This window comes from Prionailurus viverrinus, chromosome F2 (assembly GCF_022837055.1).
Source record: "Prionailurus viverrinus isolate Anna chromosome F2, UM_Priviv_1.0, whole genome shotgun sequence".
NCBI lineage: Eukaryota > Metazoa > Chordata > Mammalia > Carnivora > Felidae > Prionailurus > Prionailurus viverrinus.
In genome coordinates this window covers 63,223,655-63,234,875 of record NC_062578.1, presented here as the reverse complement: position 1 = coordinate 63,234,875, position 11,221 = coordinate 63,223,655, and the positions used below count along the sequence as shown (strand labels likewise).

The following is an 11,221-nucleotide window of genomic DNA, read 5'->3' as shown; positions in this document are numbered from 1 at the left end:
GCTGGTGGACGGCAGGGCCATGATTCAGACCCAGGTCGCTCTGACTCCCGGCTCATGCTTTTTCCGCTGCTCTACGCCATCTCCTCAAAGCCCATAATTAAGCAAAATAATATGCTCTTCACAAATGAAAAGATCTCATGCACGAAAGTGACGAGACGACTCGTTTGGTTGATGGGCTTCCAAATATGCGGCGGATCCTTTTTCTGGAAACCGCATTTGGCATAAGGGGGCCTAAAGTCCAGACGGTTTTCATGACGTAACTCAAGGTCTCCGTGAATGTCAGCCTTGAGTCTGAAATAGCTCTGAGCCCTCCCATCCTGGCATCTTCCCTGCGACACCCCCCGGTGCCCCCGGCCGAGCTCAGACTGCCCACGGAACCTGCGGGTGGGTGAGCGGACAGTGCCCGCGGGGGTTTGAAACAAGGTACATCGTGGTCCCCTCCTCCATCCCAGTAACTATTTCCGACGCTCTCACTCCCTCTCGGAGCTTATTCTCGGCTCCGTAGGACTTCATGTTTGTTTGTTTTGCTTTCAGGTTTAAAAAGGACTCTTAGCAGCAGTTCAAGACTTTTATAAAATTAATCCCTCGTCACTTAGAGCAATCCAGAGGGCTGCTGGAAAGGAATGGCACTCTGCGAGGTGGTGCCTGAGACCGGATTTTGAGTGTGGTCTGGTCTTGCATAAAAGTCATTTTCAAGGTGTTTCTCTCTGTCTCCATTCCTATCTACCTCGTCTTAATCAAACAGCATGTTCCCTCAAGTCATAAAGTCAGCCAACAGTACACCCCAGGGTTCTCATTGCACCCAACGGCCTTACCTGTGAGCCCCTGTGATTCTGCAGCTCCAGTGCCTCGGCAGGTTGCTGTCCCCCTCAGTCTTCCTTGGCCCCGTGCCTTGTCTCCCTTGGGACCCTTTTCCTACCAGGGTTTAGTTTCTGTCAAATGGAAGCAAGAAAAAGTAGTGAAAAGGGGCACTGGGATTACAGTCCTAAGAACTCGGTCTGAGTTTACTTGCCTCTGCCCTCACATAGCTGACAGGAGACCATGGACTAGTCAGAAACTCCTGTTCTCATATAGAAAGCAGAGATCACAGTCATATGCATCTTACTTATCTCACAGACCTATAGTAAGGATCGGAGGACAGAGTGGACAAAAAAGAACTCGGAAAATGTGAGGTAAGCATTAGTTCATTCACTGCCACTCCTGTGACTGGAGGCTATCTCTTTGACAGAGGGGAGGCAGAACCAGAAGAGAATTATTGTGTGTTGCCGTGTGATGGAATAAGGTTCAGAGCGTCAAGGGGGCCTGGAAGAGGGATCCTGGCCGATGTCCGGGGTTTGGGGATGCAGCCAGGTGCCAGGAACTATCCCCAGAGGAAGTCAGATATGAGCTCGGCCATGATGGCTGAGTGGGTGAAAACAAAGGCCCAAAGAGCATCTCAGGACAAAAGACCAGCACATATAAAGAGCTGCTTATGCTAACGTCAATTTCATCTCCTAAGTGCCATGGCTTCAAGTAGATAGTGGAATAAGAAGAAGCATGTTTTAGGAAGATGATTTTAGAGGCCATGGGGCAAGGAAAACATGAGAAAAATTAGTTTTTGTTGTTGTTATTATTATTATCATTATTATTATTATGAGATTATCTCTCACATGAGCCTGAATAGAAATTAAGTATGAATTGAGTTAAGAGTTCAGTTATCTAGTCTCTGCACGAAGGAAAGAGAGTGAGACCTGGGGCAAGACTGGGGGGGGAAAGAGGATTGGCCTTCGTTCCAAGGCCAGGTGACACCCTGGAGTAGGATAAAGGCTCCCTTTCTAGGGAGTGGAGATTTCTACTATCAGTAACCTCAAGGAGGAGTTGATGCTGGAAAATGAAATGGAGCCCGGGATGACAAAACTTACCTCTGAGCCTGGTCTCAAAGGAGTCTAGATAAGTTCAAGGACATCCTTTTGCAGCAAAAACATCTTTTGTCATAGAAAGACAGCCCTGAAGGCATGCCAGGAAGCCCCTGAGAGGGACCCCAGGAGAAAGCACTTGGGTCTATCATACCTGAGCATCTCCATATCAAATAGCAGTTGCATTTCCCCCTTTCTCTTATCCCAGAGCCATCAACCATGTCATGAAAACTTGTTAACTAACTGGTCTCAGCTGTGCTGAAGCCTGAAGCTTGCCCAGGCCAGAACCATTATTCTGTGAGAATAATACTGTTCACTGAGTATTTTCTATGTGCCAGGAATAGAGTTAGGAGCTTAAGTGGATGACCTTATTTTCTCAACAATCTTGAGACTATAGAACTCCAGTTAACCTCATTTTACAGGTAAGAAATCTAAGGTGTAGAGCGGTTAGAGAACATGCCCAAGTCCCACAGCTGATATAAGGCATTCTCTCCGGAGATAATTCCATTTGCTGCTACACTAGACTACCTCCCAGCTATGGCCCAAGTGAGCAATGGCCATACCCGTGCATGGAGTGGATATGAAGGAGACTGGTAGTGTCATGGGGAGCTGTCTGAGATGAAGCAGCCATCATGGGTCCATGGCTGAAAGATGCCAGTACAGGCAATAACACGCATTAACACTGGGGACAGAGGCAGATGTGGCCTGGTGCTTCTTTGACAGCCAGAAAAGAGGTCAGGAAATCTCAGAATGAAAACTAAGCCCCTGGTCATGGTGATGAGTGGCACCAAGCTGCCAGACTTTAGCCTAACCAATGTGGCCGTCTTCATGCCTACTAGCTGGTGAGCCCTGAGGGACTTCCCGCTTGCCATTGTATGGCCATGAGACCATTTTCACAGAGGAAAACATCAAGAAGTTACAAAGTGGCCCATAATCCAATTTCAAACTTGAAAATTCCTGAAAAAACGCTCCATTCTACTTGGGCCTAAACAAATTACACGCTGACAGCATGCTGTTTTTAGAGTCCTCTGACTTAATGTGCTGTTCTATTATCAACTCCACTGTTACTAATGGATTTTCTTTGGAACTCAATACTCGCAGGGCAAGGAAGAAACTAGCAGCAGCACCAGATGCTTCTTTATTTTATTAAAAAAAATTTTTTTTTTTAATGTTTATTTTTGAGAGAGACAGAGACAGAATGTGAGTGGGTTAGGGGCAGAGAGAGAGGGAGACACAGAAGCAGAAGCAGGCTCCAGGCTCTGAACTGTCAGCACAGAGCCCGACACGGGGCTCGAACCCACGAGCTGTGAGGTCATGACCTGAGCCCAAGTCAGATGCTCAACCGACTGAGCCACCCAGGCGCCCCGTCCAGATGCTTCTTTAAAGGCAAACAATATCAATGTCTACCCCAGGGGCCTCAGAGACATGTGGTTGCCTTCAGAACCAGGCCCAAGGGAGCTGTCTGGAGTCTTAGCCTCTCAAGGGGAAGCCTCTTCACTTCCACAATCCCTGTAGAATGTTCCACAGTTCACAGATGACCCCACTACTGGAACTTTTCCAAATAAGGCAGCGGAATCTCAAGATCCCTACCACTCAAAATATAGAAATCCAAATTGTCATCAGCAGAAGCATCTGGAAGCTTGTTAGAAATGCAAGATCTCAGGCCCCACCAAAGACATAATAAATCAGAATCACATTTAACAAGATATCCAGGTGATTTGTGTGCATGTTAAAATTAAGAATCCCAGCTTAAGCTTGCTTGAGATCTCTAAAGAGCAAGCACCACATGGGTTGTAATAGCCATATTACAACATTCACTTGCATATGGGATTGTGCTGCTCAAATAATTAATGAATCCATTAACTACTGACATCTCAACATGTGTCCCCTGCTCTGCTAAACACTGTTGGTGATACCAAAAAAAAAAAAAAAAAAAAAAAGTCAAGGTATGATTCCTGTTGACTGCATGCTTACAATTCTGTCGGAGAAAGAAAATATACGCACGTTCAGAATGACCTTTCAGAAAAGGAATAATGACCCTAGCACCATCCTACATAAAATAACCAGGATTCCCCAGTGCGAACTGGGTCAAGTCTACCCTACAGCAGAGCATCAGAGGCCTTCAAGAGCTCAGAGCACACCTTCCTCCCCCACCTTATCCATGGACACAGCCTTCCCCCCCGTGCTTTGCCCCAGCCACACTGAACTTGAAATTCCTAGGTGAAAACCTTGCTCCTATGTCCATGCCGTGCCCTTGCAGAATGACCCCACCCCTTCCTGCCCTTCCCCCTTTTTCATGATCTCACCATTGAATTTTTTAGACTTAACACGAAAAGCTTTTCTTTGTTTTCAAATTTGAGGGAATTGTTGCCCTTCTTGAGTATTCCCACTGCAAGTTCTGTTTATGACTGTTTCCTAGGTATAAAGGTCTGATTGAAAGAAATAAAAATGGTATATGAAACAGCTATAAATCATTAATGGAATCCATCACATCACCATCTTCACCTCAGACACACCTAAGAGCCCAGTCCCAGGATGTATGCGCCCTGATCCTTCTCCCTCAGACGTCCCTCCATATCATCTGACTGGTGGCTAAGTCAGTCCCTCCACATCATCTGACTGGTGGCTAAGCCCAGTGGGAACTAGAAGCTCAGTCCTAGGCCTGGGATAGCCTCCCACACCTTCTTATTTGGGAGATTCCTGCACATCCTTTGTATCTCATCTCAAATGCAACATTACTGAGCCTCCCCCACTTCGCAGAAGCATACTGGTCCTTCTCATCTCAGTTCCAACATCACTTCGTACCTGTCTCTATCGAAGAGCTTATCTGCTTGATTGTGTACCTTTGCTTGCCTGTCTCTCCCACCTGACTTAGTTTTTCTAGGACAGAGACTTGTCTTCTAAGGCATGAATAGGACTGCTTGTGCATTCTCAGTGTTCTGCAAATGTCTGGCACCAGATAGACCAGTGCTTCCCAACCCCTGCTAATTAATCATCAGAATCAACCACATGTCACACCCATATGCTTGTGCTTCATCCCAAAAGATCCTGGTTCCACAAGTCTAGGATATGGTTCGGGTATCTGTATTTTTCAAATGCCCCCCTACCCCCCGATAATTCTATGTGCCACCAAGATTTAGAAACACTGCAGTAGGCCCTTACTAAAGTTTGTTAATGACAGAATTATCCATCCTCTACCCCTGGGCATGACTCCTTGCTTTTCTAGATAAACCTGAGGTCCCTTGATTGGATTGCCTTGGTCCTTCCTGGCTAGATACACACCTTATACCTATTCACATCCTGATATCACTACACTGATATGTACTGAGCAGTATATGTACCTATGAGCTCAATTGTGTGTGGCCATCTTTATGTGTAATTGGAGGCAGACAAGAAAATGATGGATATGTAATTGCAGTAGAATAATGGCAGAGACCTTTCAGGCACACCTAGTTTTCCCTGTCCAATGTTCTCAAGATATCATGCCCATACTTCTATAACATCATCCCTTAACTTCCCTCGAATGAGCATATCTGTGCTTGAAGTAGACTGTGCCCCAGCTAGACTCCTTGAAGGCAGGCTCTTCTCTCTGGGGTTCCTATCCCAGTGCCTGCCACAAAATAAGTGCTCAGTAGAGGTCTAATGACTCCCTGATTCCATGAAGACTGAATGTCTGAATGAATAAATGAATGAATGAGAGGATTTGGATTGATGGAAAGGAGGAAGAAAAGCATTCCCACAGAAGTGAGGATTCAGAATCAAGGTGTTCACAGGTCTGGAGAAGAGAATGAGCTTGGTACGTAAGACAAATAGATAAGAGTTTTTGAAGATAGCTCCTCCTCTTTGGAGAAAGTCGGAGGCTTCTGTTGTTCCTTCCCATGGGATTTCTAATAATGGACTGTTGTCCTGTGCAGGAGGGAGGTGTCCTGGGAGTCAAGCAGAGTTATTCCTAACTCTGCTATAGGATTTCTGTGTTGCTATCAATAAAGGGAAGAAAGAAAATGAAAGAGAATATTTACTTAGTATCTATTTTGCCTCTGACGCTTTGCTTATGTTGTTTCCCTGGATAGCGAGGACAGCTTCTTGTGCTATTACTGCCACTTGTCTGGTGATGGAAATTAAAGTAAAAGAGTTTAAATAACTCTGACAACTTGTTATTTTCCCTGTGTACTTTGCTGCTTCCACTCACTTAAGCTATCTGGGCCTCAGTCTGTACTTGAAAATGAATGGATTGTGTTACATGATGTCTTAGGCCTTTTTAGTTCTAAAACCAATGGATTTACCTTATTGTGGGGTTTCTCAACCTTGAGGCAACTTCCTTTGAAGCCTGTCTATTACTTAGTACTACCCTATGTACCATTCAATAATTGTTTACTGAATGCAAGAATTGAGTTTAATCACCTGGGCAGCTCTGAGAGATAAAGACAGTATAACATTTTGCTCTAGTTAAAAAAGGTTTACTCACCATCCCTAAGCAAACTTTGCATATTCCTGTTTCTTCACTTTTGCTTGTAATTTGCTGTCCACTTATCAAAATGCTACTCTGTCTTCAAAGTCTAGCTCGATTCTCCTCCTCCACCAAGGCCTCTCTGGCTGCCAATGAACCAATCAACATGGAAAGGAGGATGGGATTATCACAGTTAATCTGGGGATGGAGTCAGTCACATCTAAACCTTGGGCTATTCCACAGTCAGGGAACGATGATGGGAGGCTACCTCAGGGTCCGATATATTTCCTCAAGGGGATTTAAAGAATAGTTGAAAATTGTTCTTCTCTAGACTCTCTGGGCTTCAAAGAACCCCACTATTGCCTTAGAAATAAAATGACTATATCTACTTTTAAAATTTATATCACCTGTAGCTTTTAGAATTCTTCACAGACTTTTCACAACCAACCTCTGTCGTCACATACCATTGAACTTGCACGCACCCAGCTTCCTTACATAGAAGGCATCCCTCTGCCTGGGGTAGTGGTGGAAAATTCCTGAAGAAGACTGACTTCATGCATTACATCTCTGCCTGAAGACGTCCTGAAGAGGTCAGGTCACTATCCGTGCAAGCAGAATCGCTTCCCTTATGGAAACATTTCTTCCTTTTAATGCACCTTTGTTCATTCTTAGTAAAACAAGATGGACGTAGCATTACGTACCTACAACCAACAAAACTGAAGTACTTACTCCCATGTACACATGTGTATTATGATCTCTGACATTCAACATAGATAACTAAGTAATATGTTAGATATTCTGGCTCAACGTGCTATATGAATCATAGTGCACAAAGCTCCTGAGAACTTTAAAATCAGACAGTAATTTTTTGTTATCATTTAACATTTGCTTACTTCTATATCCCTGATACATGGCCCAATGACAAAACGAGTCATTCAGTAAATATTTGTTGACTAAATACAACAATCAATGGATTCATCTCTATTTCTTTTATTTTCTCTCCCCTAATATGACTCTGAAAATGTGTCATCAATATAATAAACACATTAATTTAATACTGGAAAACCTGAGTCACATAATGGAAGAAACCTGTGTCCCCAGGGCTTTGCTAATGTTTCTGTAGTAATTCTTGCAATTAATCTGTTTTTACACAGCTCTCTCCTCCACTGGACATGTGTTTTTTAAGGGAGGTGACTGTCTTACTCATCTCTGTATCATCAACATTTATTACAGTGCCCAGCTCATAATAAGTTTAGTAATTGTTTGTTAAATGAGTGAGTAAATATATTTCTAAAATGATTGCTGTGCCTCCAGTGACTTCCTGGCCCCTCCTCATCCCTGTTCTAGTATTTTTTTTTTTAGAATTCTCAGCTACTTCTCTGTTATATTTAGACAAGCAGCTTGTGGGAAAATTAAACCCCTCTTACAAAAAGTAGAAACTCCTGATAGAAATAATTTTTAAATGCTTTTTTTAAATCACAAAATTGTAAGGCTTGAAGGAATATCACAAATCTTTCAAACATAGGGGTGCCTGGGTGGCTCAGTCAGTGAAGTGGCCGACTTCAGCTCAGCTGACGATCTCACCATTTGTGAGTTTGAGTCCCGCATCGGGCTCTGTGCTGACGGCTTAGAGCCTGGAGGCTGCTTCAGATTCTGTGTCTCCCTCTCTCTCTGCCCTTCTCCAGCTTGCACTGTCTCTCCCTCTCAAAAATGAATACACGTTAAAAAAAATTTTTAAAAAACAACAAATCTTTCAAACATAAATATCAAGAAACTTCCCTAGCAATAAGGTGAAATTGGTATAGCTTTTTTAGAAAGAATATGTGAGATACATTAAAAATGAATACTTACAAAAACATATGAACAATCATTACACAGGAGAAATGAACACACAAGGGATAAGCATATAGAAAACCTTTCGTATGGGTGTTGGTAGGGAGTGGACGAGGGGTAAAAGAGCTTTCAGGCCCTGTTCATAGGAGGACAGGCTGGTGCTGCCACTCTAAAGACCCAAATGGCATTAATGGCTTTATAGGCAAATAACCCAAGATCCTGAATGAATACCCCAAAGAAGTTCTTCCATAACATAGGAGAAACGAAGAGAATTTAGCAGTGAGTCAGGGGCAATCTGAACATCCATCTGTTGGAGCATGAATAGGTAAAATATGATACACAGACCCTAGGAAATTTCGTATTGCAGTACAAGCTACAAATCAGATGTTCACACAGCAACAGTACTTATTGAGACACATGATACAAAACCACTTACGTAAATGAATCATATATGTACATGAAACAAATGATCTTTTTCAATAACATACACAATAAAAAACAAAGCAACCCACTTTAAATACATGATGATGGCAACCTATCATGGGAAGGGGTTAGGAATATGGAATAACAATAGTGATAACTGGGAACAAATAATTTTAAAATAAGAGGGAGCCCACATGGCCCATAGATGACAAAGTTCCATGAACTAAGCAATGTGATCAACTCAAGCCCAATACAGGAGGTCCAACAGAAAAAATTAAATGAAAAGAAAATGTTAGAACTTGCTAGTAATAAAATTAAGGTAAATTAAAACCAAAATAATAAAAGATGTATTTCATTTGAACCAGCAGCTCCGTTTTTGTCATTATTCAGGATAAATAATGATCAGCACAGCTATTTAACTTTAATTCTGCAAGTATAATCCAATATAATTAAGCAAAAGAAAAATTAAAGGTGTAAAAATTAAAAATGTTGTATTTATTATTTTATTGTATATTTGAAAAAACAAAGAGAAACTGAAAAAGTTTTTTTCATTTTTTGTAGTTTTTTTTGGGATAATTAAAAAAATATATTTATTTTAGACAGCACAAGAACATGAACAGAGGAGAGGGGCAGAGGGAGGGAGGGAGAGAGAGAGAGAGAGAGAGAGAATCTTAAGTAGACTCCATGCTCAGCCCAGAGCCAAACATAGGGCTCAGTCCCATGACCCTGGGATGACTTGAGCTGAAATCAAGAGTTGAACACTCAACAGACTGAGCCACCCAGGTGCCCCAGTAATTTTTTTATTACAAAGAACAAACAAATTTGCCAAGAAAACAGGGTGCACATTTCAAATCTATAAATTAGTAGCCCTTCAGTTAGAATCAACACTAGTTTGTGGGTATAAAGAAAAAAGTCTCCATCCACAATGGAATGACAAAAACAAACTTACCATTAGTGTTTAAGATCTAGATAAGGAAAACAGTAACATTCTTCTGAGAGACAAAGAGAAAACGTGTTCAAATGACAAGGCATGCCATGATCCTGGATGGAGAAAACCTATGTCAATTCTTTCTAAATCAATCTATATGTGTAGTGTCATTTTACTGAATATACCAACAGGCTTATTTGAGAAACAAAGAGCTGATTTCAAAGCCAATACAAATGAATAAATAATAACATCCAAGTAAATTCTAAAAAGGAAGAATATTGAGAAGGGACAATCCTTAATGTTAAAATACTGTATAGGGGCGCCTGGGTGGCTCAGTCGGTTAAGTGTCCGACTTCGGCTCAGGTCACGATCTCGCGGTCCGCGAGTTCAAGCCCCGCGTCGGGCTCTGGGCTGATGGCTCAGAGCCTGGAGCTTGCTTCCGATTCTGTGTCTCCCTCTCTCTCTGCCCCTCCCCTGTTCATGCTGTGTCTCTCTCTGTCTCAAAAATAAATAAACGTTAAAAAAAATTTTTTAAAAAAGAAAGTTTTAAAATACTGTATAAAGCAAAATGATTTGGAAAGATCATAGATCATAGCTACATGAATAGACACACCCGGGAAACAGAAAACAACTCAAATAAATGGTCCTAGATGTACACAGGGATTAAGTATAAGATAAAAGTGGCTTCAAATCAGTAAGGAATAGAAAGATTATTCAACAAATGGTACAGAATAACCAGATGGCTGTCTGAAAGAAAAGACTAGTTGGATCAACAGTATAATTTAAAAATGAAATTTAAGAGTACAAGAAAACATTGTAGTGATTTTTGATAAATAGTCTCTAAGTGGAAAAGGTCTTCCTAAACATGACCAAAAAAACAAACAAACAAACAAAAAAGCAAACCAAAAAAACCCACACCAGATGTAATGAAACAAAAAAAAATGTGAAAAATTGACAATGAAAAATTTTGGCATAGCAAAGCCCACAGTAGCCAAAATCAGAATTCTCAAGGGCAAAGTGAGAAAATATTTGCAATTTATATCTTAGGAAATGAGGACCCACTTCCCTAATATATAGTAAAAAAAACCCCAAACTCCCATAAACATTAAAAGATCAACAATCCAATAGAAAAATTAAAGGGATGTTTCAAGAAAAAATAATAGCCCTTAAACATATGTAATTATGTTCAAACTTTTAAGACGATAAATACAAATACAAATTACAGTGAGATACCGTTCCCACTCATCATATTAGGAAATACATTAAAAATGTGTTACTACATGGGTTGTGAAGAATGTGGGAACAGCCACTTTCCTACACTGATGGCGGGAATGTAAACTGGTGGCACCTCTAGGGAGGACAATTCATCAGTAGCTATCAAAATTACAACTGCCAAGTATTTTTGACACAGAAATACCACATCTACATATTCCTCTACAAATATACTTGCACAAGTATATTCACTGTTGCCGTATTTATAAGAGCAAAAGATTGAAAACAATGTTTTTTCCAATACTCCACTGAAAATTTTTTCTCTTTATTGTCTTGGGCATGGTAACAATGTTGATTTTCAAGTTAGTCTCTGAATTTCTGGGACCCCTCTGGATCTGTGTTTATTTCCTATTGTTTCTATTAATTTTTCTTTGGCTTTCTTTGGCTTTCTTGGTTGGTTTGGGTGGCTGGGACTTTCTATTT

The 11,221-nt window shown here is 41.4% G+C and overlaps 1 long non-coding RNA gene across 1 annotated transcript in view; it reads right to left on the bottom strand.

The window, feature by feature from the left end:
* Positions 1-821: 821 nt before the first annotated feature.
* LOC125156641 (uncharacterized) overlaps positions 822-11,221 on the bottom strand; it is a 29,333-nt gene continuing 18,933 nt past the window's right edge. Inside the window, exon 3 of the long non-coding RNA XR_007148716.1 lies at positions 822-932. This is a non-coding gene — a long non-coding RNA (uncharacterized LOC125156641). The remainder of the gene's footprint in view (positions 933-11,221) is intronic.